The sequence below is a fragment of the Diplotaxodon limnothrissa genome, linkage group LG19 (genome assembly GCF_057381915.1).
Source record: "Diplotaxodon limnothrissa isolate DT_005_m linkage group LG19, D_limnothrissa_male_GT1.1, whole genome shotgun sequence".
Classification (NCBI taxonomy): Eukaryota; Metazoa; Chordata; class Actinopteri; order Cichliformes; family Cichlidae; genus Diplotaxodon; species Diplotaxodon limnothrissa.
The window spans coordinates 21729297-21744338 of NC_140614.1; positions in this window are offsets into that span (position 1 = coordinate 21729297).

The following is a 15042-nucleotide window of genomic DNA, read 5'->3' on the forward strand; positions in this document are numbered from 1 at the left end:
CGGCCCTAGCTTGGGGGGCGGGGATGCGCATTCGCATTTCCCCTTTTGCCTTTTCCTGCTCCAGCCAAGTCCTCCGCCTGCTCGACATCTCTCCTATTACCTTTTATTACGCTTGCACTCATGCCTTTGCCTTTCACCACTTCAAAACTGCGCCTACTTCAATATTACCTTCATATGCTCTCTTTGCTTTTCGCCTTCCTCACTACACTAAGTACCATTTTTTAACGCTGTGTACTCACTCTTGCTAAGTACATGTGAACAGATCTTGAAGAAAAAAAACAAAACAAAACATACTTTTCTTTTCTCTTTAATTCAAACCACTTTACAGAAAGTACAATTGTTTACAATGAACAAAGAAGTAGGTAGGTTTCCAATGCTTAATTAGTGTGTAAGAATATTGCAGAATCTGCTGTGCTGTGTACTTTGTAAAAACCATGAGAAGGGCTGGCTGAAGAAGAAATGATAAATGTCCTTTTTTTTTCAAGCCTTCTCTCGGCCTGGCTTGGGGGGCGGGGAGACGTGCACTCGCCTTTCCCTTTTGCCTTTTCCTGCTCCAGCCAAGTCCTCCGCCTGCTCGACATCTCTCCTATTACCTTTTATTACGCTTGCACTCATGCCTTTGCCTTTCACCACTTCAAAACTGCGCCTACTTCAATATTACCTTCATATGCTCTCTTTGCTTTTCGCCTTCCTCACTACACTAAGTACCATTTTTTAACGCTGTGTACTCACTCTTGCTAAGTACATGTGAACAGATCTTGAAGAAAAAAAACAAAACAAAACATACTTTTCTTTTCTCTTTAATTCAAACCACTTTACAGAAAGTACAATTGTTTACAATGAACAAAGAAGTAGGTAGGTTTCCAATGCTTAATTAGTGTGTAAGAATATTGCAGAATCTGCTGTGCTGTGTACTTTGTAAAAACCATGAGAAGGGCTGGCTGAAGAAGAAATGATAAATGTCCTTTTTTTTTCAAGCCTTCTCTCGGCCTGGCTTGGGGGGCGGGGAGACGTGCACTCGCCTTTCCCTTTTGCCTTTTCCTGCTCCAGCCAAGTCCTCCGCCTGCTCGACATCTCTCCTATTAGCTTTTATTAGGCTTGCACTCATGCCTTTGCCTTTCACCACTTCAAAACTGCGCCTACTTCAATATTACCTTCATATGCTCTCTTTGCTTTTCGCCTTCCTCACTACACTAAGTACCATTTTTTAACGCTGTGTACTCACTCTTGCTAAGTACATGTGAACAGATCTTGAAGAAAAAAAACAAAACAAAACATACTTTTCTTTTCTCTTTAATTCAAACCACTTTACAGAAAGTACAATTGTTTACAATGAACAAAGAAGTAGGTAGGTTTCCAATGCTTAATTAGTGTGTAAGAATATTGCAGAATCTGCTGTGCTGTGTACTTTGTAAAAACCATGAGAAGGGCTGGCTGGCTGGCTGGCTGGCTGGCTGGCTGGCTGGAGAAGAAATGATAAATGTCCTTTTTTTTAACCGTTCTCTCGGCCGGCCGTTTGGCGTATGATGTGTGGCAGAGCACTCTGGTACAGAGCGCCGCCAGTTCGAACCCCCACGATCTCACTGCCACGGCCCTAGCTTGGGGGGCGGGGATGCGCATTCGCATTTCCCCTTTTGCCTTTTCCTGCTCCAGCCAAGTCCTCCGCCTGCTCGACATCTCTCCTATTACCTTTTATTACGCTTGCACTCATGCCTTTGCCTTTCACCACTTCAAAACTGCGCCTACTTCAATATTACCTTCATATGCTCTCTTTGCTTTTCGCCTTCCTCACTACACTAAGTACCATTTTTTAACGCTGTGTACTCACTCTTGCTAAGTACATGTGAACAGATCTTGAAGAAAAAAAACAAAACAAAACATACTTTTCTTTTCTCTTTAATTCAAACCACTTTACAGAAAGTACAATTGTTTACAATGAACAAAGAAGTAGGTAGGTTTCCAATGCTTAATTAGTGTGTAAGAATATTGCAGAATCTGCTGTGCTGTGTACTTTGTAAAAACCATGAGAAGGGCTGGCTGAAGAAGAAATGATAAATGTCCTTTTTTTTTCAAGCCTTCTCTCGGCCTGGCTTGGGGGGCGGGGAGACGTGCACTCGCCTTTCCCTTTTGCCTTTTCCTGCTCCAGCCAAGTCCTCCGCCTGCTCGACATCTCTCCTATTACCTTTTATTACGCTTGCACTCATGCCTTTGCCTTTCACCACTTCAAAACTGCGCCTACTTCAATATTACCTTCATATGCTCTCTTTGCTTTTCGCCTTCCTCACTACACTAAGTACCATTTTTTAACGCTGTGTACTCACTCTTGCTAAGTACATGTGAACAGATCTTGAAGAAAAAAAACAAAACAAAACATACTTTTCTTTTCTCTTTAATTCAAACCACTTTACAGAAAGTACAATTGTTTACAATGAACAAAGAAGTAGGTAGGTTTCCAATGCTTAATTAGTGTGTAAGAATATTGCAGAATCTGCTGTGCTGTGTACTTTGTAAAAACCATGAGAAGGGCTGGCTGGCTGGCTGGCTGGCTGGAGAAGAAATGATAAATGTCCTTTTTTTTAACCGTTCTCTCGGCCGGCCGTTTGGCGTATGATGTGTGGCAGAGCACTCTGGTACAGAGCGCCGCCAGTTCGAACCCCCACGATCTCACTGCCACGGCCCTAGCTTGGGGGGCGGGGATGCGCATTCGCGTTTCCCCTTTTGCCTTTTCCTGCTCCAGCCAAGTCCTCCGCCTGCTCGACATCTCTCCTATTAGCTTTTATTAGGCTTGCACTCATGCCTTTGCCTTTCACCACTTCAAAACTGCGCCTACTTCAATATTACCTTCATATGCTCTCTTTGCTTTTCGCCTTCCTCACTACACTAAGTACCATTTTTTAACGCTGTGTACTCACTCTTGCTAAGTACATGTGAACAGATCTTGAAGAAAAAAAACAAAACAAAACATACTTTTCTTTTCTCTTTAATTCAAACCACTTTACAGAAAGTACAATTGTTTACAATGAACAAAGAAGTAGGTAGGTTTCCAATGCTTAATTAGTGTGTAAGAATATTGCAGAATCTGCTGTGCTGTGTACTTTGTAAAAACCATGAGAAGGGCTGGCTGGCTGGCTGGCTGGCTGGCTGGCTGGCTGGAGAAGAAATGATAAATGTCCTTTTTTTTAACCGTTCTCTCGGCCGGCCGTTTGGCGTATGATGTGTGGCAGAGCACTCTGGTACAGAGCGCCGCCAGTTCGAACCCCCACGATCTCACTGCCACGGCCCTAGCTTGGGGGGCGGGGATGCGCATTCGCATTTCCCCTTTTGCCTTTTCCTGCTCCAGCCAAGTCCTCCGCCTGCTCGACATCTCTCCTATTACCTTTTATTACGCTTGCACTCATGCCTTTGCCTTTCACCACTTCAAAACTGCGCCTACTTCAATATTACCTTCATATGCTCTCTTTGCTTTTCGCCTTCCTCACTACACTAAGTACCATTTTTTAACGCTGTGTACTCACTCTTGCTAAGTACATGTGAACAGATCTTGAAGAAAAAAAACAAAACAAAACATACTTTTCTTTTCTCTTTAATTCAAACCACTTTACAGAAAGTACAATTGTTTACAATGAACAAAGAAGTAGGTAGGTTTCCAATGCTTAATTAGTGTGTAAGAATATTGCAGAATCTGCTGTGCTGTGTACTTTGTAAAAACCATGAGAAGGGCTGGCTGAAGAAGAAATGATAAATGTCCTTTTTTTTTCAAGCCTTCTCTCGGCCTGGCTTGGGGGGCGGGGAGACGTGCACTCGCCTTTCCCTTTTGCCTTTTCCTGCTCCAGCCAAGTCCTCCGCCTGCTCGACATCTCTCCTATTACCTTTTATTACGCTTGCACTCATGCCTTTGCCTTTCACCACTTCAAAACTGCGCCTACTTCAATATTACCTTCATATGCTCTCTTTGCTTTTCGCCTTCCTCACTACACTAAGTACCATTTTTTAACGCTGTGTACTCACTCTTGCTAAGTACATGTGAACAGATCTTGAAGAAAAAAAACAAAACAAAACATACTTTTCTTTTCTCTTTAATTCAAACCACTTTACAGAAAGTACAATTGTTTACAATGAACAAAGAAGTAGGTAGGTTTCCAATGCTTAATTAGTGTGTAAGAATATTGCAGAATCTGCTGTGCTGTGTACTTTGTAAAAACCATGAGAAGGGCTGGCTGGCTGGCTGGCTGGCTGGAGAAGAAATGATAAATGTCCTTTTTTTTAACCGTTCTCTCGGCCGGCCGTTTGGCGTATGATGTGTGGCAGAGCACTCTGGTACAGAGCGCCGCCAGTTCGAACCCCCACGATCTCACTGCCACGGCCCTAGCTTGGGGGGCGGGGATGCGCATTCGCGTTTCCCCTTTTGCCTTTTCCAGCCAAGTCCGCCTGCTCGACATCTCTCCTATTAGCTTTTATTAGGCTTGCACTCATGCCTTTGCCTTTCACCACTTCAAAACTGCGCCTACTTCAATATTACCTTCATATGCTCTCTTTGCTTTTCGCCTTCCTCACTACACTAAGTACCATTTTTTAACGCTGTGTACTCACTCTTGCTAAGTACATGTGAACAGATCTTGAAGAAAAAAAACAAAACAAAACATACTTTTCTTTTCTCTTTAATTCAAACCACTTTACAGAAAGTACAATTGTTTACAATGAACAAAGAAGTAGGTAGGTTTCCAATGCTTAATTAGTGTGTAAGAATATTGCAGAATCTGCTGTGCTGTGTACTTTGTAAAAACCATGAGAAGGGCTGGCTGGCTGGCTGGCTGGCTGGCTGGCTGGCTGGAGAAGAAATGATAAATGTCCTTTTTTTTAACCGTTCTCTCGGCCGGCCGTTTGGCGTATGATGTGTGGCAGAGCACTCTGGTACAGAGCGCCGCCAGTTCGAACCCCCACGATCTCACTGCCACGGCCCTAGCTTGGGGGGCGGGGATGCGCATTCGCATTTCCCCTTTTGCCTTTTCCTGCTCCAGCCAAGTCCTCCGCCTGCTCGACATCTCTCCTATTACCTTTTATTACGCTTGCACTCATGCCTTTGCCTTTCACCACTTCAAAACTGCGCCTACTTCAATATTACCTTCATATGCTCTCTTTGCTTTTCGCCTTCCTCACTACACTAAGTACCATTTTTTAACGCTGTGTACTCACTCTTGCTAAGTACATGTGAACAGATCTTGAAGAAAAAAAACAAAACAAAACATACTTTTCTTTTCTCTTTAATTCAAACCACTTTACAGAAAGTACAATTGTTTACAATGAACAAAGAAGTAGGTAGGTTTCCAATGCTTAATTAGTGTGTAAGAATATTGCAGAATCTGCTGTGCTGTGTACTTTGTAAAAACCATGAGAAGGGCTGGCTGAAGAAGAAATGATAAATGTCCTTTTTTTTTCAAGCCTTCTCTCGGCCTGGCTTGGGGGGCGGGGAGACGTGCACTCGCCTTTCCCTTTTGCCTTTTCCTGCTCCAGCCAAGTCCTCCGCCTGCTCGACATCTCTCCTATTACCTTTTATTACGCTTGCACTCATGCCTTTGCCTTTCACCACTTCAAAACTGCGCCTACTTCAATATTACCTTCATATGCTCTCTTTGCTTTTCGCCTTCCTCACTACACTAAGTACCATTTTTTAACGCTGTGTACTCACTCTTGCTAAGTACATGTGAACAGATCTTGAAGAAAAAAAACAAAACAAAACATACTTTTCTTTTCTCTTTAATTCAAACCACTTTACAGAAAGTACAATTGTTTACAATGAACAAAGAAGTAGGTAGGTTTCCAATGCTTAATTAGTGTGTAAGAATATTGCAGAATCTGCTGTGCTGTGTACTTTGTAAAAACCATGAGAAGGGCTGGCTGAAGAAGAAATGATAAATGTCCTTTTTTTTTCAAGCCTTCTCTCGGCCTGGCTTGGGGGGCGGGGAGACGTGCACTCGCCTTTCCCTTTTGCCTTTTCCTGCTCCAGCCAAGTCCTCCGCCTGCTCGACATCTCTCCTATTAGCTTTTATTAGGCTTGCACTCATGCCTTTGCCTTTCACCACTTCAAAACTGCGCCTACTTCAATATTACCTTCATATGCTCTCTTTGCTTTTCGCCTTCCTCACTACACTAAGTACCATTTTTTAACGCTGTGTACTCACTCTTGCTAAGTACATGTGAACAGATCTTGAAGAAAAAAAACAAAACAAAACATACTTTTCTTTTCTCTTTAATTCAAACCACTTTACAGAAAGTACAATTGTTTACAATGAACAAAGAAGTAGGTAGGTTTCCAATGCTTAATTAGTGTGTAAGAATATTGCAGAATCTGCTGTGCTGTGTACTTTGTAAAAACCATGAGAAGGGCTGGCTGGCTGGCTGGCTGGCTGGAGAAGAAATGATAAATGTCCTTTTTTTTAACCGTTCTCTCGGCCGGCCGTTTGGCGTATGATGTGTGGCAGAGCACTCTGGTACAGAGCGCCGCCAGTTCGAACCCCCACGATCTCACTGCCACGGCCCTAGCTTGGGGGGCGGGGATGCGCATTCGCGTTTCCCCTTTTGCCTTTTCCTGCTCCAGCCAAGTCCTCCGCCTGCTCGACATCTCTCCTATTAGCTTTTATTAGGCTTGCACTCATGCCTTTGCCTTTCACCACTTCAAAACTGCGCCTACTTCAATATTACCTTCATATGCTCTCTTTGCTTTTCGCCTTCCTCACTACACTAAGTACCATTTTTTAACGCTGTGTACTCACTCTTGCTAAGTACATGTGAACAGATCTTGAAGAAAAAAAACAAAACAAAACATACTTTTCTTTTCTCTTTAATTCAAACCACTTTACAGAAAGTACAATTGTTTACAATGAACAAAGAAGTAGGTAGGTTTCCAATGCTTAATTAGTGTGTAAGAATATTGCAGAATCTGCTGTGCTGTGTACTTTGTAAAAACCATGAGAAGGGCTGGCTGAAGAAGAAATGATAAATGTCCTTTTTTTTTCAAGCCTTCTCTCGGCCTGGCTTGGGGGGCGGGGAGACGTGCACTCGCCTTTCCCTTTTGCCTTTTCCTGCTCCAGCCAAGTCCTCCGCCTGCTCGACATCTCTCCTATTAGCTTTTATTAGGCTTGCACTCATGCCTTTGCCTTTCACCACTTCAAAACTGCGCCTACTTCAATATTACCTTCATATGCTCTCTTTGCTTTTCGCCTTCCTCACTACACTAAGTACCATTTTTTAACGCTGTGTACTCACTCTTGCTAAGTACATGTGAACAGATCTTGAAGAAAAAAAACAAAACAAAACATACTTTTCTTTTCTCTTTAATTCAAACCACTTTACAGAAAGTACAATTGTTTACAATGAACAAAGAAGTAGGTAGGTTTCCAATGCTTAATTAGTGTGTAAGAATATTGCAGAATCTGCTGTGCTGTGTACTTTGTAAAAACCATGAGAAGGGCTGGCTGAAGAAGAAATGATAAATGTCCTTTTTTTTTCAAGCCTTCTCTCGGCCTGGCTTGGGGGGCGGGGAGACGTGCACTCGCCTTTCCCTTTTGCCTTTTCCTGCTCCAGCCAAGTCCTCCGCCTGCTCGACATCTCTCCTATTAGCTTTTATTAGGCTTGCACTCATGCCTTTGCCTTTCACCACTTCAAAACTGCGCCTACTTCAATATTACCTTCATATGCTCTCTTTGCTTTTCGCCTTCCTCACTACACTAAGTACCATTTTTTAACGCTGTGTACTCACTCTTGCTAAGTACATGTGAACAGATCTTGAAGAAAAAAAACAAAACAAAACATACTTTTCTTTTCTCTTTAATTCAAACCACTTTACAGAAAGTACAATTGTTTACAATGAACAAAGAAGTAGGTAGGTTTCCAATGCTTAATTAGTGTGTAAGAATATTGCAGAATCTGCTGTGCTGTGTACTTTGTAAAAACCATGAGAAGGGCTGGCTGGCTGGCTGGCTGGCTGGCTGGAGAAGAAATGATAAATGTCCTTTTTTTTAACCATTCTCTCGGCCGGCCGTTTGGCGTATGATGTGTGGCAGAGCACTCTGGTACAGAGCGCCGCCAGTTCGAACCCCCACGATCTCACTGCCACGGCCCTAGCTTGGGGGGCGGGGATGCGCATTCGCCTTTCCCCTTTTGCCTTTTCCTGCTCCAGCCAAGTCCTCCGCCTGCTCGACATCTCTCCTATTACCTTTTATTACGCTTGCACTCATGCCTTTGCCTTTCACCACTTCAAAACTGCGCCTACTTCAATATTACCTTCATATGCTCTCTTTGCTTTTCGCCTTCCTCACTACACTAAGTACCATTTTTTAACGCTGTGTACTCACTCTTGCTAAGTACATGTGAACAGATCTTGAAGAAAAAAAACAAAACAAAACATACTTTTCTTTTCTCTTTAATTCAAACCACTTTACAGAAAGTACAATTGTTTACAATGAACAAAGAAGTAGGTAGGTTTCCAATGCTTAATTAGTGTGTAAGAATATTGCAGAATCTGCTGTGCTGTGTACTTTGTAAAAACCATGAGAAGGGCTGGCTGAAGAAGAAATGATAAATGTCCTTTTTTTTTTCAAGCCTTCTCTCGGCCTGGCTTGGGGGGCGGGGAGACGTGCACTCGCCTTTCCCTTTTGCCTTTTCTTTTTTTTTTTAAAAATCACTTTATTTAAATATCAATATTCACAATTACAAATAAACATAATACAAGCGCCATGCACAAAATTATTCACATCTTATTTTACATATTACAATAAGAAAAGCTCCCACGGCAAGTCATTTCCTAATTTCATATCTCTCGTTTTTCTTCTTCTCAGCTCAGTGACAATGTTTTTACATACGGTGAAACTACTTATCATTTTTTGTTCTATAACACATTTAGCTCTTGTTTTCCATATGTGGACATTTATAATACACATCACCAACCAAAACAATCTTCTTTTATTTTCACTCATCTTTTCTTTAAACAAACCATATCTTACTGATTTTATATTATTTTCAATATTAAAACCTAGTTTTTCCATCCTCCTCCTTATTTCAGCCGTCCTGTAACACGATATCAATAGATGATCAAGAGTTTTGTCTTCATCACAATTCTCCATAGGGCATTTCTTAGTGGTAACGAAGCAACTCCACAGAACCACAGCTCTTACTGGGAGACGTCCGACAGAGATAAGCCACACTGTATCTCTCATGTTCTCGGATATTACTTTGTCATATATGTTTTTAACTATTTTCTGATTTTCTTCTTTTTCCACAGCCTTATATTGTATCATACCTTCATTTTTTTTTAGATTGATTTTATTATATATCTGTTTTGAATTTAATTGTAAAAGATTTAAATCATCCAATTTCCACTGATCCACAAGATCCCCAAACACAAGTTTAAAGTATGGTACTCCCGTTCGGGCTCTCCCTTTCATTTTTTTCCACAAAGATTCCTTCCCTTGGATCCAGTGGGTGCTTCGCTCAAATGCGCTATATACATTTTTTAGAAAAGGAATCATCAAATTAACACTAAGATCTGGCGCTCCTAATCCTCCATTTTCTTTTCCTTTATACATTAATTTCCTCTGTGTTACTTCGCGGTTTGTCCCCCAAATCAATTTGGTACACAATTTACTTAATTTAATAACAGTTTTGTGAGGAGGGGGAAAGACAGTAGCCAGAAACAACATCTTTGAGACTACGTGTGTTTTCACGATATTCACACGCGCTTTATAGTTTGTATTTTTATTGTCCCATTTAGCTACTTCGTTTTCTATTTCACTCTCTTTCTTTTTCCAATTCAAAAGACATGGATCATTTTTAGTAATCCAAATACCTAAAATCTTCATCTCCTTGTTAGTTTTTAAATCAATTACAGGTTCTTTTAAGTTTTGTCCAAACCAAACTCCTTCGGTCTTTTCCTGGTTTAGCTTAGCACCAGAAGCTTGTTCGTATTTTGTTAGCAAATCCTTAAGTATTGATAGCTCCTTTTGATCTTTAATAATTACAGAGACATCATCCGCATAAGCAAGGGCTGTCACCTTGTAGGTGTCATTTAGGATGTATCCAGTAAAACGGCTATCACTATTGATTGTTTTAAGTAACGGATTTATTGCTAGAACATATAAGGCTGCGCTTAAAGGACATCCTTGTTTCACTCCACATTCGACATGGAAGGGTTCGGTCAGTCTTCCGTTTACTTTAATCTGGACAAGGGATTTTTTATATAATACTTTAATCATGGAGATGAAGGTTTCAGGCATATTATATGCTTTCATTACTTCCCACAAATAAGAGTGGGAAATGTAATCAAAAACTTTCCTTTGGTCGAGACTTAAAATAAAAAATTCTGTGTCTTTTCTACTGTAAATTATTTCACGCAGAGTACATAAATTATCCCACATCAGACGACCTCTTATTGCACATGTTTGCTCTTTTTCTATAATTTTATCTAATACCTCTTCAAACCTATTCATAATTATTTTAGCAAATATTTTGTAATCAACATTCATTATTGTCAATTGTCTATAATTATTTATATTATCTCTTTCCCCTTTCTTATATAGCAAACACATTAATCCATTATAAAAGGAGTCACCCAAAGTTCCCTCATGCATGCCTTCATTAAAGACAGTGGCTAAAAATTTGGATATTTCATTCACAACTATTTTATAAAATTCGGACGGAAGCCCATCTAAACCAGGGGTTTTGTTTATGTTTAACTGACTGATCGCACATTCTACCTCCTCTTTAGTAATATTTCCTAAAAGTGAGGTATATTGGATGGAGTCCAGAGGTTCTATTTTACTTAACAAATATTTTACTGCACTTGTTTTTGTAGATAACGGAGAGAACATATGGGCACATAGCCTTCTGATAACTCGCCTTTTATCTACTTCTTTTACGAAGGAGTTTCCTCCCTCATCTCTTATAGAAGAAATGAACTCATTATTACGTTTCTTTTGGTTAGCACCAATCATATAATCTTTATTACCATTTATATCACCTCCCATTGATTTTTGTATGTTAAATAATATTTCATTATTTACTTTTTCAATACTAATTCTAAGTTCTTCAGTCTGGTTCTCTTCATCCTCTTTTCTAAATTTTTTATTCTTCAACAGTATGTATTGATTTACTTGTTCGTTATACTTTATATTTTTTGCATAATTTATTTCTCTACATTTAAATTTAAAAAAATTTCGCATCCGTTCTTTCAGTATCTCCCACAATTGTATATCAGATGTTGTGAGTTTTTTAAGTTGCAAAACTTTCACAATTTCTGCCTTTAATTCCAAAACTAGTGCCCCGTCACTTAGACAGCTCGTATTTAATTTCCAATAAGTGGAAGGGGGGTCAGTGCCACACAAAATCGTAGCTCTGACTACCTTATGATCAGAGAAATCAGTTACGAAATCATTATATCTTAAAGCTACAATCTCGGAAGATATATAAATCCTGTCTATTCTAGTTTTAGAGGATGAGTCAAACCTTGTAAAATGAATTGTCTGAGGGTTTAAGATCCTATATAAATCCCTAAGAGATGCGTCATTACATATTTGTATAAGTAATTTGCCTTCCCTGGACTCTTTGAAAATCGTACTAGCAATCCTATCATTCTCTTCCGTAACCATATTAAAATCCCCACATAGAACAGTATTAAACCCACATTCCAACAAATGTCTCATTTTCTTTAGCAATTGCATTTTCTTTGTTCTTTCTGGTGCGGTATACACATTAATTAACCGAAATTTTTGACCACCATAATGGCAATCAACAAGTAACAGCCGTCCTGGTATTATATCTCTTTTCTTTATGATGTTCACATGAGTGTTTTTGAAGAAAAAGCCCACCCCGTCTGCACTATCTTCCCCTATTGAGACTACTGAGTGGCTTGGACCCCATAATTTAATCAGTTCTTCAACATCTTCCTTGGTTTTCAATCTTAATTCTTGTAGGCATAATATGTCATAGTCCAGTTTTTGCAGAAAAAGCACTTTCTTCTTCCTTAGTCTTTCTGATTGTAACCCTCTAACATTCCATGTTATTATTTTAAGAATGCTCATATTTATGTAGTAGGAGGGTTATTCAGTAGAGGGAGGGAACATTGTAAATTCAACAGTACCTTGCGGAGGGCTGGATCGATCGTCTTTTCTTTTATCTCTGCCATAAGACGCCATCGAGACACTTCTTTTCCTTCCTCCTGTCGTTGTTTCATTGACCAATTCCTCCATCGCAGGATGCTGTTTGTTAGGAAAAAACCCTATTTGTGGATCCACATCATCTTGTCCTGCAGGATCCTCTGTAGGAGAAATCTCCACAGGAGTCGAAATGGGTGATTCTTCACTATCACTTGCACTTAGATAGCTTTCAGATGAATTTTCTTCCTCGCTTTCTCTTCGCTCGTCGTCGCTCTCACATTCCACATCAGAGGTTTGTGAGAAGGATTGGTCTCCCGGTTCCTCTCCACCTCCAACTGCCATTTCTTCGGGTTGTCTTGGAAGCGTCAAATCCTCTTTTATGTTGTTATTGTGTGTCTGCGGCTCCGTTACTCCCGGAAGATTTGTTGTGTTACGACTGCCTGGTTCTTGTCCTGAGGCAGCATCTGAGACAGCCAATGGATTTATCGAGGACACATTTCCATGTGCGGGCCTTTCCTGTAGCGGGGCTGGATTTGAAGCCACTGACAGCGCTGAGATGGTTGGAAGGTTCGTGCGAAAAGCACCCGTGGAGGGCTGCTGGGAAGCTTTAGTTATATTAGCAAAGGATTTGGGACATTTAAAGAAGGTGTGTCCCTTCAGTCCGCATAGAGAACACTCGCTGTCATTTTGGCATTCTTTAGCTTTATGACCCAACTCCCCGCATTTCCAGCACTTAAAGGTAGGACAGTCTCTTACTTGGTGGTCTAAAGCTTGGCAGACGAAACATCTGTTTGCCTGTCCAGGATATATGACACGCCCATTAAAGGGGCCAAAAGAGATGGAGTTAGGGATGGAAACAATATGACCTGCTCCATCTCTCCGCATTCGTACTTTGAATTTTCTTACTCCGTACCATAAGCCGAATTTGTCAACCGGCTTCACAGGAGGTTGCAAGACTTCACAGTACCTTTGTAGATAGAGCTCAATGTCTTGGTCTGGAACTCTCCCTGTCCAAAATTTCACCACAATTGTTGTGACTTCTAGCTGGACTGGAGATTCTACAGACCATTCCTTCCACTTCGGGTGATTTAAGTTGGTATGATGAATTTCCAAGAACCGTCGTAAGGGGGCTTCTTGAAGGAAGCACAGCTCAAACTCTCTTCTATTGGGTAACGAAATGAAAGAATAGATGTCCTGGGGGTTTACCCAAGAAGATTGGAAAAGGAGTTCCTCCGCCACATAATCGCGGGAGGGTGGGTCGTTACTTCCACCATATTTCAACCTTACCCATAGGTTGCCAAATTTAGAGGCATAGGGCAAAGGCACATAAGGGGGCATGTTCAAGAACACAAGGGCTACAAGCAGAAGGGAAGGGATAAACTCAGGCGACAAAACCTCCCTTTCCTCTTCCACTCATTTTGGCTGTTCAGAAACTCAAAAAAATGAAACGTTGACTTTAATTAAAATTATTTTGTCAACAGGTTCCACGAAATTGAATTATGTTAGTTTAAAGCAAAAATCTTTAGTTCATCTAATTTAAAAAAAACTACTTAAGATTAACAAGACATATTTAAGACTAACTAAATCAAGTTATGTTGTATGAACATAGATGATATATTTTCAGGTTAGATAGTTTAGATTAGTTACTTCAACACATTTCTTATTTGTGGCAGTAAAATGTTAAATTTAAGTTAGATTAATTCAAATATTATATTTTCAGCCACCTTGTGCTTTATTAATTAGTTTTACATAAATCTATTTTGTCAACAGGTTCCACACAAATGAATTAAGTACATCCAACTTATTTTTTAAAATTTATTTTATTGCCAACACATTCAGTGAGCATTTGTGTAAACCCAGTCCAAAATAAAACACAACAGCTCATTAGGGTTAGTAATTAACAGTATGTAGACAGATGCAACATCAAGACTTTAAATTAAATGTCTGTATCTACCAGAAATAGAAGAAAAAAAAAAAAAACGCATTGAAGATCACATAACACATTGATAAGATGACACTTGAGTTATGCACATGTGATGCTAGTAAGGTCTGTGAGTGTTTTTTTTCTTTTAGTGTCTAAAATGGATAGCAAAGTTGCTATTTGCAATGATTGCTTAGGGTCAGTCCAGTAACACAATGCCAATGAAGTGCTTTCCTTTAACAATGCAAAGTGAAGTGTCCACCTCAACAGCCACAATTTAAAAAAAAAAAAAATTATGTAACAACAACAACAACAACAACAACAACAACAACAATAATAATAATAATAAATAGTCCACTGATATTAGCAATCAAAGAAAATTACATCACCATCCCAAATAAAACTTTAACAAAACATGCCAAGATTATGGTCTAACAATAAAACAGCTTGTCAGCGTTCAGTTTTTTTGCAACAGCACAGCAGTAACCATTTAACACTTGCCACTGTCAACATTTATTTTACCAGTGTTTGGGCAAAAAACTTCAGATGTAAACATTTTAACATGGAAACAATTGTTCGTCTTTAAAAGTCCACAAAATATACATTCATCCTGCATTCCCAACTTGGATGATCTGATATCCTCGTGTTGGTGTTGTTCCCAGACCATCATGAAAATGTTGTTCCAGGTTCAACATTGCAAGTGACCAATCACATTGTTGTGACGTTATTCTATTCCAAGCCATTTGTGCATTTATGAAATTCCAATGTTGCAAGGACAATATCAATTCTGCTTACTGTTTATTAAAGGGTTAGGGTTAGGGTCAGTTGATCGGCGGACAGAGGCGGTTTCACGCAGCTTAAGTACAGTTTTTTGTTTTACGCTGGTTTTTCCCGAAGTCGCAAAAGTATGACGTCACAACATTCTGATTGGTCACTTGCAATGTTGATCCTGGAACAACATTTAGTATGATGATC